The 15,369-nt window shown below is 46.9% G+C and overlaps 1 protein-coding gene across 1 annotated transcript in view; it reads right to left on the bottom strand.

The window, feature by feature from the left end:
* The window catches only part of TENT4A (terminal nucleotidyltransferase 4A), a 694,370-nt gene that overhangs the window by 459,028 nt on the left and 219,973 nt on the right, over positions 1–15,369 (bottom strand). The gene's annotated exons all lie outside the window — the stretch shown is intronic.

Here is a 15,369-nt window from a genome sequence, read left to right as displayed (position 1 = left end):
GCATCATAGATATCTACTATTTTAGTGTGGAAGAAAGATCTTATCACACAGCTCCTGAGATCCCACTATGAGGCAGGCATCTAAAGGATGGAAAGGGAATCTACGATCTTAAACAAGTCCCTAGGAGAGTTGAGGGACGCCGTCAGGTTAGCAAAGTGAGCCTTCTTTTCCTCAATTACCGCCAGTTTATACTCTTTAAGGAGACGTTTATGTATTTTTTTCTCCTTGGGATCGAGATGAGTCCGCCAGAGCCTCTCCTCTTTCCTACAGCCCTGCCTTAGCAGCCTGAGCGAGTCGGAAAACCAGGGTGCAGAGGGTCTCCTTCTGGCAGAGTAGTGCTGTTAGGCTGGGGCCAGAATATCCACTTTCCCGAAATGGTATCGGAGAATTGGAGGGTAGCGGAGTTAGTGTCCCTCAAAGTGAGAGGCCTCAGACTGGTCATGAGTGGAGCAAGTGTCATTATTGATCTTCCTATAGTTCCTTCTTAATTCCCACTTCCTAGAGTCGAAGGGGAGGAAGGGATGGGGGGGGGGGGGGGGGGGGGATAATGGAATTTAAGTTCCAACGGGACGGCCACATGGTCTGACCACGCGAGAGGGATAGGGGAACCTGTCTTTAGTCTAGGGTCATTGGAAAAAAACTCCGCCCAGCGTATGGCCAACTAGATGGGTGGGGCTGTCCACAAGTTGCAGCAGGCCACAGGAGGCCGAGGAATCCACCAAGGAAGAAGAATCACTGGAGTTCATATTTTCCAGATGGTAATTGAAATCACCCAACAGGGTTATGTTGGGTCTGTCGATAAAAGATTCTATGATCTTCAACAGATCGTGGCAGAAAGCAGACCTGGGGCCTGGGGGCCTATAGAACAAAAGGCCAGAAAAGGAGACTGTGGGAGTGGAGTTAAGAGAAAAATACATGGCCTGGAAAGAGTCTGATGAAGTGGAAAGGAATTTGGTACGACCGATTGAGGAGCTCTTATGTAGTATACCCAGTCCTCCTCCCCTTCGTTCAATTCTATCCATTCAACCTAGGACATAGCCCCCAGGGATGGGGTCAACGAGCTCGGGACCTGCGAATTCCGATGCCCAAGTTCCTGTGATGAAAAACCCAGGAGGGCTTCCTGGCGTAAACAAAGTCCTTAAAAGCGATGTTATTTTTAATTAAGGATCTCGCATTGATAAGGAAACCATCTTCAGTGATCAGCGAAGGAGACTTTGGCATCCCTGGGGTAGGCTGCGTCTTTAAGGTGCCAGGAGTTTTAAGACGGCTGCATCTATCCATGTAAGCTGCAGCTAAACGCACCAAGGAACGCCTATGGGGGAAAAGAATGGTGACAGGGCAATCTGTGGGGCTTGAGTGCCAATAGGTCATGGAGGGAGTAGAGAGGACTTACTTGGGGGCAATTAGAGGTAGAGCCAGCCTCCCTGGCCCCTGGCGCGCACGGGCTCAGGTGGGCAGGACTTAGGCGCGACTTCGGCGCGCGCCCGCTGAGCGCGGAAGGGAACATGGAGCCTAAATAAGGCGGCGCCTATGTGCAATGCAGCGCGTGACCCTCGATTAGCCAATGAGGGCAGGGACTGCGAATGTATGCCGGCGCTCTCCACAACAAACTGGAAAACCCGTGGCGCTGGCAAGCTACCAACAAGCGGAAGCGGCGGACCTTTAGCAAGTAGGGGCCGTCTAACATGTGCAAAATGAGAGCAAAGATAAAATTCAGTGTTTTTAAAATTAGCAGTAGTACACTAGCAGCACGACATAGTAATCATGTGGCAGTTTAAAAATTAAAGTTACAGTATCAGGGATGAGGCATCGTAGTCATGCACTCACCAACTACTAGCTAACACATACATATATATATACATATATACACATATATATATATATATACACACATATATACATACATACATATATGTATATATATATATATGTATATATATATATATGTATATATACATACATATATATACATATATATACATATATATACACACACACACACACACACACACACACATACATACACACATACATATATACACATATACTGTGAGTAACAGTGGCGAACTGAACCAGGGGGGCATTTGAAATAGGAAGTAAACCCCGAAACGCGTCATGCCCATGGTTTAAAAATAAATTGGTAAATTGGTTGACACCACGAACCTAGAGTGCCGCCTAGTCTTCTTCTTTTGGAGCAGACTTCTTGGGAAAACATAACGTGTCTGTGGCAAGCGCGTAAGGAGAGCACCCCCCGCAAGTGTCAAAGGGGGTCGCTACATGGAAGACCCTCTGACCGCCCCGCATGAAGTCTGGATCGGATGTTGCTGCGGATGCGCAGTCCATACTTGAATGGGACAACACTTTTACTTCAATTGTGTTCTCTGCTCCGCGACGGACTGATGTGCGAGGCAGGGGGAGAGGACCGTGACTGCCAACAGTAAGTGCCCAGAACAATTGCCCCAATCCCCGCCTGACTACATGGCACATCAGTCACTCACCTGATAAAATTGCACCGATACTGGGACCGCCACCAGCGTGTGATGAACCTGCATTCTGGGAAATGTTGTCCACTTGTGGTAATAGAGGCAGATCCAGGCCGTGTTTTCCAGGCTGCCCACACTACTTGAGGAAGTGGGAAGGACACTATTTGAAATGAGGGGAACTGTGAGTAACAGTGGCGAACTGAACCAGGGGGGCATTTGAAAAAGGAAGTAAACCCCGAAACGCGTCATGCCCATGGTTTAAAAATAAATTGGTTGACACCACGAACCTAGAGTGCCGCCTAGTCTTCTTCTTTCGGAGCAGACTTCTTGGGAACACATACATATATACACATACACACATACATACACATACACATACACATACACACACATATATATATATATATATATACATACACACATATATACACACACATATATATACATATATACATACACACATACACATAATGGCAAGATGACCTATACATACATATATACATACATACATATATACATATATATACACATATAATGGCAAGATGACATGCTACTAATAACTTTGGACGTTGAGTCATTATATACGAGCATCGCTCACCCATGTGGACTCAAGACAACTGCGCATTTTTTGGGTCAGAGACCTGTTGAATATTATGAGCACAACAAGGTTGTGTTAAACATGATAGAATGGTGCCTAAATAATTTCTTTGCTTTTTGAAAGGATATATGGAGACAACTAAGAGGCGTGGCCATGGGAGCCTGCTTCTCCCCCAGCTATGCGTGTTTACACGTAGGCTGGTGGGAGGAGCAGGTTGTCAACGTCATACACAGAGTGTGGGTCAATGAAAAGATCAAATATTTGCGGTATATTGATGACATTTTTATCGTATGGCGGGGGGGAGAAGGAAGCATTGGCTTTCATTGAAGAAATCAACAATAACTCCCTTAACCTAAGATTCACCTCACATATTAGTGATACACAGATTGAGTTCTTGGATGTGAGGATTTTCATTGACAAAAATAGACTACACACCACACTGTATAGAAAGCCTACCTCAGGCAACACCACACTACACGCCTCAAGTCTACACCACAGACACACAATCAGCAGCATCCCGTTTGGAGAAATCTTAAGGCTCAAAAGAATTTGCAGTTCAACCAGTGAATTTGAGAAATGTGTGAGGGAGCTACGAGTTCGGTTAAAGGCCAGAGGCTATTCCGACTCCATGTTTGATCAGGCACTGGCCAAAGCCAACTCTAGAACTAGGGCAAGTCTGTTTTCAAACGAGACAACCAATAGCCAGGCCATTGAGTCCAATTCTATCACAGACCACAAACAATGAGTGCCCAAGATTTATTACTGCTTTCAGTAATAAGGAAAAGCAGATCAGAAATATCATTAAAAGAAACTGGCCCTTTGTCCTCACTGATAATATATTGGCTTAATGCTACCTGACAACCCTCTAGTGACTTTCCGTAGGGCCCGCAGTATGGGGTCTGTTTTAGATCAAAGTAGTCCAGAACTGAAACAAAAAACTACATGGCTGCAACCTGCAGCTGGGTTTCGCAAATGCTTGAATTGCAGAGCATGCAAGTTTGGGATAAATAAAGCTCATTACTGCACCCCATTTAGTTCCACCGAAGTCCCGATTATCGGCAACCACACATGCAGGACAGAATACACTGTATGTCCTGACGTTCCCCTGTGGCCTTAATTATATAGGCAGTACCAAACTACAGGTGCACGTCAGGATCTTACAATATCTTCAAGCTATTTTACACAGCGATACTGCTTATCCTGTGGCGCACCACTTCCAGAAAAAACATAATAAAAATGGATTGTTTAACTTATTATGTGGTGGGTGCGGTGCCCAAACTTCGCAGAGGAGGCAATAGGGAGCTTCGGCTACGACAGCTGGAGTCAAGCATGATCCTGGAGTTTGACAGCAAATGGCCTAACGGCCTCAATAACAGAGGACATGCACAACTTCCTGTAATTCTAACTGTCTACTTGATCTCTCCAGCAGCAACCCATTGCATTATCCACTGTATTTACCTAGCAACATAGTGTCATCTGAAAATTACTCTCAACTTCAGTGCTTCATACCCACAGACAGTCAGGTTCCCTGTGGTCTGTGGGAATGTTCCGTCTCAGTGGAGGCTCCTTACTGTCAGCTGAATATTGAAGCTAGGAAGGGATATTCAGGTTCCCTGTTATCCAGTTCCTTATGCACCACATTTCCCTAGCCTCCCCAAATTAACAATAGTAATTATTGTAAATATCCAGTACTTTTATCCCATTTTAGCACATTTTTGATACACTAGCTGTTTTTAAACACTTTTAAATATCATTAATTTCCCTAGATACACGAATTGTTTTATATTGCTTGTTTTATATAGCAAAAGAAAGGTTATTTGCTCTAAATGAATTAGTGGCAATATGCAATCATGAAAGTATAGGTTATTTTATCATTCATCTAAGCACTCATTATGTACGTTGCCCCTTTTGCACAACTTTTTGCACCTTAGGTATTAACTTTATGGCACGGTTAGTAGCACTTTAATACATACCCGCCTCTTTTAAATTCCAGCTACTGACGCTTGCTTATTGAGACTATAATGTGGCTTTTTTTTATTTTACAGTAAAATGTTGTCCAATTCCTGCTATTCCATCTATTGTTTACTTTAAGGATTTATCCAAAGAGAATACAATTTGTTTTAATGGGAATTGCATTTATGTTCGTATGTCAGATGAGATCGTTAAATGTGTTTTTCATATGAAGAACATAGTCATATAGTATGTCGTTTGTTTCTATGGTCACATGACCAACTTAGAGGCTAGATAGAGTCGGGTTGTTAGCATTATAAAATCCAAAAAAATGCATTCAGTCTTCGCATGTGAACAAGGGCTTGCTTAGCCCGAAACGAGTCTTGCTTGACCAACTGAACTGAAATAAAATACCTGCAAACCGATCTGGTGGTCAGTCACCTGCTTCGCCGGTCCGAATGGGTTGGAAGGCATGCAAAAGCGCAGACGGCAACCAGCAGAAGCATCCAAAACAGGAGTACAGGAAAACAATAGCCAAGTGGAAGACTGGACGAAACAGGAGCATACCGTGAAGACGGTTGAACCACACCAAGGATAACAAGAACCCTTCCATAGGGGTACATGAGCAGCCCCAAGGCGAGAGACGCCAGACAGCAGGCAACTGGCAAAAAAGGGGCAGCAGGCAAGCTGGACACCCACTGATTAGAGACACTAAATGAAGACACGTTGCATGATTTTGCTGTTTAACCACACAACAGAAATAAAGGCAAAAGAAATACGCTTAAAACTGAAGCGTCACACAATAAGACTAGGGTACGCAAAAAGTACCAACAGTTATGAGGAAGCAGAAGGGGACAGAATAATGTACATACCAGTAAGTGACAGCAGCCTCGCCTGGGAGGAGCAACGTTCCCCCGCAAGAGAGGAGGAGACCAAGCTAGACACAACATCCGAAAACATTAAGGACCAACCGAATGCTTCAGGGGGTCTAAAAAGCGAGTTTTCGAAAGAGAACACGCCCCCCCTTGAGAGTGGTGACAGCAGGAACCCAAGCAGATGTTTAGAAAATGCATGTGGGGAAAGCAGCAGGAAATGTATAAAAAACTCCTGTTCGGAAAGTGCCCAGAAAACGAGGGCACACCGCAATATACAATAAAGAGGTACAGGGCGAAACTGCGAACTTTAAGGACAAACCCAGTAAGGGCTGAAGCACGAAGAAACTGTCACCCGCACCCATAAATCGGAGGGGAGACCCAGCACCACAGCAGTAAAAGAAACAATGAAAGCAACCTATGATGGCAAGTATACCAGGGTGCTTTTCCAAGTTATGCCAACATATAGAAGCATGGCACACAGTGGTTGTACCCTGGCGCAAAACGAGGACAGAGCGTCAGAGGTGAGCACAATGCCTGAATTGAACAAAACAAGGGCCCTACAGTGAATGATTGGTAAACGAAAAGCAGCCATTAAGAGCAAAAGCATCACAGCAACTTCAAAAACCCCCCTGGGAACACAGGCGAGGCAGAAGCCATACAGTAAGGACCCCACACTGAGGCGTAGAGGAACTACCGACAACCAGAATCAACTGCACAAAACGTGCTATAGAGCTACGCCCATGACAGGAGAGCCGAACAGTAGGAAAAAAGAGCCCCACAGCAAGACTAGGGCGAAAAACTCCATAGGAGCGTACTAAGGCAGCCACTGAATAGCCTATAAATACCCCACATAGGGTAAGTGTGAACCCCTATGAGGGATGTCCTTTTGGTCAAAGCACACATTCAGAGGACGGCAAGAACACAGATGGGGGAACCACCGCCTACACTATCCAGGTGCTACACAGAACCAGGAAATGTATGAAATGAAACCAACAAGGCAACTTTGCCTATGCAGAATAAAAGAATACTCAAAAGGCAAAAAAAAGGGGCGTGCCGCAAGCATCATGGTAGCCCTCACACAGTATCTGCGTGGCTATCAAAAATGTCCACTCCATTAAAGGCAGATCTCCAAGAGCATCCCTAACATTGCCCGGGAAACTACTGTCGCGCTGCCAAGCATAGCGGCGTAAAGGCACAGACTGAGCAAAAATGCTTCCCACCTAGTCAGTGGCGTCAAGAGAAGATCGTATGGAAAATTGTGCCATTCTCCTGCTATCATGCAGAAGGCGGATTAATTCTATCAACGGGCCTTCTGGAATTGAAGGCAGAAGTGCCTCGACCAAGTCCCAAAGGGTAGAGGTAGCGTATGCGAACACAAGTCGTATTTAAGGCGCGGATGCCAGCACTGGCAAAGGCAAAAAGCTGGCAACCACAGGTGTCTAACCACCTAGACTCCCTGGTGGGAGGCAACAGAGGCAGGGTAGAGAAAGACTGCAAGTTGAAGGCCACCTGAACAACCAGGCCCTGAGCCCTAGGGTGAAGGGACAGACTGAGCAGATCATTTGGTCGAGGTCTATGCAGACGAACTATAGCCCGATCAACAGGGTCATCCGAGGAAGGCCTTGCCCAAATGTCCAACATGATGTCAAAAAAGGATGCCCCAAGCGGCTGCAAAGGCTCCACTTAAACTGGCTCCATAAGTAGAAGTTACAACAAAGGATCAGAAGGCAGAGAAAACACAGGGAGCTGAAAACAAAGAATAGATGCCGCCCTATGATTAGCCCGTGTGTAGGCAGCACTGGCCTAAGTTGGCATCCGGGAAGGGGACAATAACCCATCTGTAGGGGAGGGTTGGAGAGTAATCCGCCCACTAGACAGTAAAAGTGGAGAAGCCGGGGACTGCTCCAGAGTCCACCACACACAAGGTTGCATACGAGTCCGCGTGGGAGTCTCCTCAACATCCAACGAGTCGGTGAAATATCAACCTCCTGAAATAGAGTCATGGACGTCCGCACCAGCGTAGACGGATGTCGAGCCAGGGTAGTCTGGATGTAGACTACCTCCAAGGGGGACTCAGGCTGGGCAATGTCGACCCCACTGCGACATGTGGGGAACAGGGTGTAGTAACTAAGGGGGGGGGGAGAAAGGGAAGGGGGGGGGGGGGGGGGGTACCAAGGACACTACCACCGGAAGCCAGTTCCAGGCAAGTGAGCGAGAAGAGCAGGCCCCAGCGTCCAGGGTAGGGGAGGAAGGCCTCCTGGACTTACGTTTGTGTTTACCCTCCGTATGTAGTCTGCGGGAACGACCGCAAGAGTGGGCTCGATCCAGAGAGGGAGAGCGGCGACGCGAAGGTGCTGGACCAGGCAGCCGTGCAGCAAACAATTTCATTCAACGCTCCCGTAAGGTCTTTGGTTTCATCTGCTGATAGTCGTCGCAGTCCTAGGAGTCGTGGTGCACCCAGAGCCACCACATACAGATGGCGTGGGGGTCAGTTACCAACATCTGACGAGCACAGTTCTCACACGTCTTAAAGTCCGAAGGCATCGCACACTGTTCGGGACGACGAAGGCGTCGAGAACACCCAAAAAACAGGTCAAGGAACCGCTGGTTTTCCAGGATCTGCGTTAGGACGCGGAAAAGGAGAAAACTGACGTCAGCACACCGGGAGGGGCATATATGGCTAAGCTGATGTCACGTCTGTGGATGACGTCAGGGCTGAGTCGGACAGCATGCAGTGGTGCTGCTGCAGCAGAACGTTTTCCGGATCTAGTCGGACTTGTGAACGTTTATCGAGAAACCCAATGTGTACAACAACTGAGTTGTAACCTACAGATGGTGAAGCACCTACGGCGACTCTGCTTTGCTCAGCCAGTCGTCCAGGTAGGGGAAAACAGGAATCCCCGACCTCCTGAGATGGGCTGCCCCCACTTCCATCACCTTGGTGAAGACTTGAGGTGCAGTAGTAACTCCAAACGTGAGGACTGCAAAGTGATAATGTTGAGACCCTACCTTGAAACTGAGATACTTCCTGTGCAACTTCAGGATATGTAAATACGAGTCCTGCAAGTAGATCGACACCATCCAATCTTCCTGTTGCAACGCTTGACAAACCTACACAAGGGTGAGCATCTTTAACTTCTCCTGCTTCAGAAAAAGGTTCAAGATCCTGAGATCCAGGATTGGACGTAACAGACGACCCTTCTTTGGTATAAAGAAATATCGGAAGTAGCATCCCTGACCCCCTTCCCGCTCTGAAACCACGTCTATCGTACCTTTTTTCAATAATGTCAGGACTTCCTCCTGCAGGAGAAGGTGGTCCTCCAAGCAAGCACATTGGCAAGGAGGAAAATTTGGAGGGTATTCCCAAAAGGGAAGACCATACCCATTCTCTACAAAATTGAGAACCCCAAAAGGTCTGTAGTGACCAATTCCCAATCTTGAAGAAAATGAGTAAGCCGAACCCCCACAGGACCAGCATGATCCAGAATGGTGGATCTAGGGCTGCTTTGCTGAGGTAAGAGGAGGGGAGGTAGAGGAAGAGGAGGAGGGCTGACTGCCTCGTGAGCGACCTCTGTTCTTGCCCCTGTAGGATTTGTATAAGGTGTTTTGCTGCTGCTGAGACTGTCTAGGTCGGAAAGGACAACCTTCCAATCCGCTGTACCTCCTGAACGATGAGCCTCTAGATTGAGCCTTAAGACCAAGAGATTTATCTGTTGCTTTACTGTCTTTAATTCCCTCTAAAGCAGCATCCGCTTTTTTGCCAAACAGCCCAGAACCATCAAAAGGGAGGTCCAAAAGCGTAGCCTAAACATCTGGGAAGAACTCTGAAGATTTTAGCCATGCACTCCTAGTAGCCACAGAAGATCATGATTCTGGCGACAGAGTCAGCAGTGTCTAATCCACTCTGTATGACCTGATCTGCAGCAGCTTGAGTATCTTGTAGGACCTCATTAAAATTTTGTCCGTCTTCTTCGGACAACTTAGGTGGAAGCTGTTTCGCAGAGTCCATTTAAGCATGGATATAGCGACCCAAAAGACAGGTGGCATTAGTGTACTTTAGGGCCATGCTTGCCTAAGAAAACAGCTTTTTAGCAGACTGGTCGAGTTCCTTCAATTCCCTATCAGCCGTAACTTGTGGAAAGGCACCAGAAGATCTTTTTGAACAGGCAGCTTGGACCATTAGGCTCTCAGGAGAAGGGTGGGATGTTAAAAAGTCAGGATCCCCTAGAGTCGCTCTGGATCTCCTGGCAATGGATTTAGAAAGTGCCGGAGCGGACAATGGCTTGCGCCAGACCACCATTACACGCTCAGTTATTGCCTCATTGAATGGCAGTAGAGGCTCTATTACAGAAGGCGGCGAATGAAGAACTTCTGTCAAGATGTTTGATTTAAATTCAGTAGTGGGAAGCTGAAGATCTAAAAGTTATGCTGCCTTTTCTTATCACTGTATGGTAGGGGACCACATCCTTTGAAGGAGCATCATTTGTAGGCGAAAGTTCCCACTCTGGAGACAAAGCCACTAGCTTCCCTTAATTCTCCAAAATAATCCTCAGAATCCTGAACTTCACCTTCCTCCATTTCCTTCAACGGATACCTCTGCTCCTCTATAACCCTCTGGGCTTCTCTCCTATACCTCATTCTAGGTACCAGCGTCGGAGGAGCCAAGACCGACTCCGATGGATTCGGAGCCTGTGTATTACACGGAGCAGTCTGCACAGCCTGCGCCGATCGAGGTAGTGCTGACGGCGTCTGAGACGATGGAAACTGCGTCGATGCCCTCTGCGCCGGGAAATGCCAAGACGGCGCTGCCCGAAAGAAATGGCATGAAGGGGGCCTGGGCGTAGGCCTGAGGAACCCCCAGATTAAACATTAATGGACCCATGGGACCTGAAGGTGCTCCAGAGGGGTACAAAGCTCTATGGAAGACTCCATACATAGCATTAAGACAATGCGAGCGATCTTGACCCGGGCCAGGGAAAGGAGGATAGGCCCCCCGGGACAGATTCCGGAGTAGGCGTTACCGTGTTCAGCTAATGGAGTCGCCTGCTCATCCGGCACAGGTACCTCTTCCTCTGGAACCGGAGAAAGTTCCGAAGTCGGTGAATGAACTGGCGGAGATCGAGCTGGAGAAGCTGCAGGAAAAGCCGATCTTGCAGGAGAAGCTGGTTTTGAGGGAGAAGGAGACACGAAGTCATTACGGCGTCGACGAGCTGGAGAGGTCTACTTCGGCACCGCTTCTCTATCAGAATGGCGTTTTGAAGAAAGCCTCTTCTTATGCTTCTTGGCTCTCGAAGCATGTCCCGACGTCTACTTCAAGCCCGACCTGGACCAAGAACTCGACCTAATTCCTCTTTTTTCCTTCCTCATCTTCACCATGACGAGTTTTGCTTCTCTCTCCTTCAATGCCTTCAGATTCATTTTCCTACAGCAGGCACATCCCTCGATGTCCTGATCAGACAGGCACCAAACCCAATCTTCGTGAGGATCTGTAATGGACATATGTCCTCCGCACTCCCTACAGGGGTGAACCCAGACTTCCTAGACGACATCCTTGAAAGGAAACAAGAAGTAAAGGAAAACAGCCAGAAACACAAAGTAGCAAGTGAAACCACAGAGAGTCCTAGAAAAACCTGTTAGCGTCGACGGCGCGGAAAAAAGGGAACTGACATCCCGCCGGCGAGGCTCTTATGGCTCCAGTGACGTCAGCCGAGTCGCAAGCGGAGCCATGGTTCTGTGAAGTCATCCTCGTCTGCGTGGAGAGCTACAAAAAAATTCCAAATGCTGCTGGCGCAGGGGATATTCACAAGGTGAGTAATCCACTGGCAGATGTATCCATCAGAAAATGGACTACTCATTTTCCCTTGGATTAGTACTGCTTTTATTTAACAAAATGATAGTTTAAAAACGGTAGTGTGTGCAGTGCACTGTGTTACAGTGAAATACTGTAAAGTGCTATTTTTTATGCAGCGATGGTTTATTCCCCTCCAATGTTCAAGGATGATTCTTTATACAGTACAATATTTATAGTGAAGTCTGAAAACCGTAAATAAAGGGAAAATTAAATCTTTGTTTTTATTATAACCGATTTAGAGCAATGGAAATGTGTAAAGTTATTAACTGCTAAAATTACGAAGTTTAATTTATATTAAACATTGTAATACTAATTAATTTATTTTTTTTGTACACAGGAATGGCACCATCTATTGGAATAATGTGATTTACAAATTCATTCACACCTATACAGATGCTTACTTCTCATATAGCCAGTCACTCAGGAGAACCACCTCAACACCCAGAGAGACTTGCATAGCTACTCACATGCTCCCACACCCCCCCCATAGTGCCCCTCATACTCTCAGACCCACACATTTACTGCCCCACTCAAACACCCATACAGACATTCGCGCAGATGACACACCCACAAAGCCATTTACACAAGCAATGACGTACTCATACTGCACTGACATCTACTGAGACACATACAGGCAATTACATATCCAGTTGCATTTTAGTATTCTAGATGGCATTGCAAAACATTTGCTAGTATTTTCTTAATACTTATTAGGTTTATTTCCCTTCGTGAATATTAAATTAGTCAGAGGTGCAACTTTGATTTTACTTATGGGGGGGTGGGGTAAGATACATGTATAAATAGAAAAACAGAAAAAAAACTCGACAAAAACAATGCAGTTATCACTTTGACCTGATGAAGTGGTTCTAAAAAGAATTTTTGGAAAGGGGGGATGGTCAAAAAAAGTTTAATATTTCTGGGGCTTTTTTTTGTTATAAAGCAAAACAAGGGTAGCTCAAGTGGTAAGGGAAGGAAACGTGTAAGTAGTAACTGGCTTCAGTAGGACCCGGGAGGGATGCGGCGCGGGCGGCCGCCGTTGAAGGGGCAGAGCTACAGGTATATAGGACTCCCCTCCTCACCGCGCCCTCTTTGCCGCTGCTCCCCCTGCTAGACAGGTCACCATAGGGTTGCCTCCAGGCCTCCAGTTTTAGGCCTATAGATAGCCTCCCCCCCCCTTACTTCGCCCGCCAGGATCAGGATCCACCCTTCCATCGATTCCCCTCCCTACCGCTCACCCGGATGAAGGGTGTGAAGTGGGTGTGGGGTGGGTGGGGGTGGGGGGGGGGGGGGTGATGGGACTGTCATAACATCTGTCTTGTGTTGCAGGAGGAGTTACAGGGCGATCCCACAACAGGAAGGCCCAGGAACAGGAACTGAAGCCTCCAGGATAAGCACACGCATGCATAAGTCATACATGCTCTAAGGGGTCCTTCTTGGGAACTTGGAGTACGACGGCGCCCCGTTAGTCCTTTGGGCGGTTGTAAACCTGAGCAACCGGGGGCTTGCCATATTTAGCTCAGCCAGGCTGGTGAAGGTGTGAGTCACTCTCCCTTGCTCAGTGGGCGGAGTTATGGTGGACGTTGGGTTCACCGGTGGGAGTGTAAGTGCTCCCAGGGTACATCACTGGGCTATGGCCGCAGGTTAAGTTTGGCTATACTTCAGGTGCCCAGCAACTAGGGGGTTGCAGGGATCGTTAATACTTCTCTGTACGCCTCAACAGTTTGTTACATATTGTATTTCCCAATTTTTGCAATACGTTTTTTCTCCTGAAGAAATGGTGAAATATTTCCAAATGTGATAGGTTCTTCATTCTCATCTACCTTCAGCAGAAAACATCCCAACTTTAAAACTCTTCTTTTGAATGAAAGCCAAAAAAAGAATGGAGCTGTTTCAATCGGTCTCCAGAAAAATGTGAAAACTAAATAGCGGATTTAAGTTGTGGTTTTCAATGTGTATGGGTGGAGACTTTGTATCCAATGACAAGTGGGGTTTTGGGATCGTCATAACCCTCTGTCCTAGACCACTTTTGCACTAAACATTCCTGGAACTGATGCATGCAAAGCCTTGCATAAGGTACTATGGCTATGCAGGAGGCCATCACGTCTTAAAGATGCATTACAGCCCTGTGAACTGCCAATTTGGTTGGAACAAGGAAATCTGTGCTTGAAAGGATAGTGTCCTTACAGAATTGAGATGGGCTTACTTCTGTACAGAGAATAGCACTCCAGTGAGGCTTAATCTGTAGGGTTGGCGAAAAATTTGGTGGCGTTGATGGGGAATCCAAAGTGATAAAGCAGATCAATATTTGCGTGTGGTTTAGGCACTGTTGACTGGAGGCCGCTTTGATGAGCCGATCTTCTAGATAGGGGAAGACATGAACGTACTGTTGCGTAAGTAAGCGTCTACCATGTCAAGAAACTTTGTGAATGGTGCAGTAGAGATACCAAAGGGGAGAACTTTGAACGGGTAATTCCTTCTGCCTAACACAAACCTGAGATAACTACCAAGTGATCTGAAAGGATTTATTCATTTAGGGGCCTAAGGTCTAGAATCGGATGGAGGGACCCTTCATGTCTGGGTATGACTAAGTAAACAGAGTACACTTCTGTACTAGGCTGATGGTTTGCGACTGGTTATATAGACCCTTTGAGGAGGAGGGTGTTTGCTAACTCTTTGAGTAGTGTCTGATGGGTGAAATGGTGGGAGGCATGTAAGTGAGCGCCAGACAATAACCTTGTTGGATAACATCCAACACGCACTGGTCTTGGTGACTAGTTTGATTTTGGAAAAGGGGGTGGTGATTGACAGTTTCTGAATGATGCAGAATACTCCTACCCAGTCAAGAGATCAGGGCTTAATCCATCACCGTTTTTTAGCTCACTGCACCATCCCAGCTCAGAACCTGGCTATATGCAAATTAGTTTGTTCTTGTCCCACGGCATCATGGGAACAGGGCAAACCAAACTACCAAGCCAATTCTTACACTGGGAAGGAAACAAGCTTCCGGGGACCGGTTTCTGGCATTTCAGCCGTCGTCGGCCCGGCTTGCTTGAATCCTGATGGAGCAAGGGACTCACGTCTGAGTATACCCTCCCAAACTTGGTGACTAGTTTGCCATGTGGGTAAGATTTCTTTCAGTCGTCCCAATAGGTGTTATGTAGTCGGAGGGTAGAAGAGAAAAGTCCAGGTTTGGTGGCGGTGTAGCTCATTTTGGGGAGCTACCTCTGGAGTTGCTGCTCTTGTGGGACCCGCTAAAATAACTGCTGTGATGGGATTGCAGGCCCTGGGTGTGCTGATAAGAGGTGGAGGTATTAGAGGAGGTGGTCTATGAACCTCCACCGTAGGAAGGGTGGCGAAAGGAGCTACAGGGAGCTGGTGTTTGCAGTGCCCCCATTGCTTTTGCGGTATGTGGCTTTTATGGTTTTTTTCTAACGTTTGATCCACCTGGGGGCCAAAAAGATGGTTGCCATCAAAAAACACGCTCCGCAGATCTTGCTTGACCTCTGGCTAAAGCCAGAGATGCAGAGACATGAATGCCTTTGGAGTATAAAGCTGGTGTATCTCTCACAAGCAGCAGTGTCAGCTGAATCTAGAGCACAACAAATGGATGTG

Source organism: Lissotriton vulgaris, chromosome 4_1, assembly GCF_964263255.1.
Source record: "Lissotriton vulgaris chromosome 4_1, aLisVul1.2, whole genome shotgun sequence".
Taxonomy (NCBI): domain Eukaryota; kingdom Metazoa; phylum Chordata; class Amphibia; order Caudata; family Salamandridae; genus Lissotriton; species Lissotriton vulgaris.
The sequence above is the reverse complement of the archived record's forward strand: the minus strand, read 5'-3'. Positions and strand labels throughout refer to the sequence as shown.